Source organism: Lathyrus oleraceus, chromosome 2, assembly GCF_024323335.1.
Source record: "Lathyrus oleraceus cultivar Zhongwan6 chromosome 2, CAAS_Psat_ZW6_1.0, whole genome shotgun sequence".
In the NCBI taxonomy this organism is placed as follows: Eukaryota; Viridiplantae; Streptophyta; class Magnoliopsida; order Fabales; family Fabaceae; genus Lathyrus; species Lathyrus oleraceus.
The window spans coordinates 416029889-416030830 of record NC_066580.1 but is presented as its reverse complement, the minus strand read 5'-3'; the positions used below and the strand labels follow the sequence as shown (position 1 = coordinate 416030830).

At 42.1% G+C, this 942-nt stretch overlaps 1 non-coding gene across 1 annotated transcript; it reads right to left on the bottom strand.

Annotated features, from left to right (window-relative positions):
• Window positions 1-447: 447 nt before the first annotated feature.
• Window positions 448-554, bottom strand: LOC127124866 (small nucleolar RNA R71). Its single transcript, XR_007804345.1, has one exon. It is a non-coding gene; the product is annotated as a small nucleolar RNA R71 (small nucleolar RNA).
• Between the last annotated feature and the right edge of the window lie 388 nt (window positions 555-942).

The window sequence follows — 942 nt, the reverse complement described above, 5'->3', positions numbered from 1 at the left end:
CCTCTGGCGGAACCTGAACGTTACGCTCGCGCACGTTTATGCTTTCATAGAATTAAGAGAGCTATGGTCGAAGATCAAAACCAAAGACCTCTTAAAGATTTCGCCCAACCATCAAATGAAGAACCTAGTTCTAGTATAGTAAACCCAACCATCCCAGCTAATAATTTTGAACTTAAACCATCCCTGTTACAACTAGTGCAACAAAGACAATTCACAGGTCTCGCTACTGAGAACCCAAACCAACATTTAAAAATATTTCTTCAATTAGCGGACACCTTTAAAACCAATGGAGCTTCTCCTGAGGCAATACGTTTAAGATTATTTCCTTTTTCCCTCAGAGAAAAAGCCCTATCATGGTTAGATTCCCTTCCACCCAATTCCATTACGACTTGGAATAACCTTAGAAGAGTTTTTCTTGCTAGATATTTTCCCCCGAGTAAGACCGCCGTTCTTCGAAACCATATAACTAGATTTACCCAAAACCAAGGAGAATCGCTTTTCGAAGCTTGGGAGAGATATAAAGAGTTGTTACGAGCATGCCCACATCATGGTTTAGAAAATTGGTTAATCATTCAAACCTTCTATAATGGACTTCACTATAACACTAAGATGACCATCGACGCTGCCGCAGGCGGTGCTTTGATGAACAAACCTTATCCTGAAGCTAGTGCCCTCATCGAAGATATGGCTCAAAACCATCAATCATGGGGAGTAGGACGAGCGACAGTTGAGAAGAAGGAAGCCCAAGGAGGAGTGCATGAACTAAGCTCTATAGACATGATGCAAGCCAAAATGGACGCATTAGCCCTTAAGGTCGAGCATATGTGCATAAACCCGAATACTATAGCCGTAGTTTCGTCGGATTGTGAGATATATGGAGCCAAAGGACACCAATCTGCAGAATGCAGTCTATTAAACGAAACCCACTCTGAGCAAGTGAAC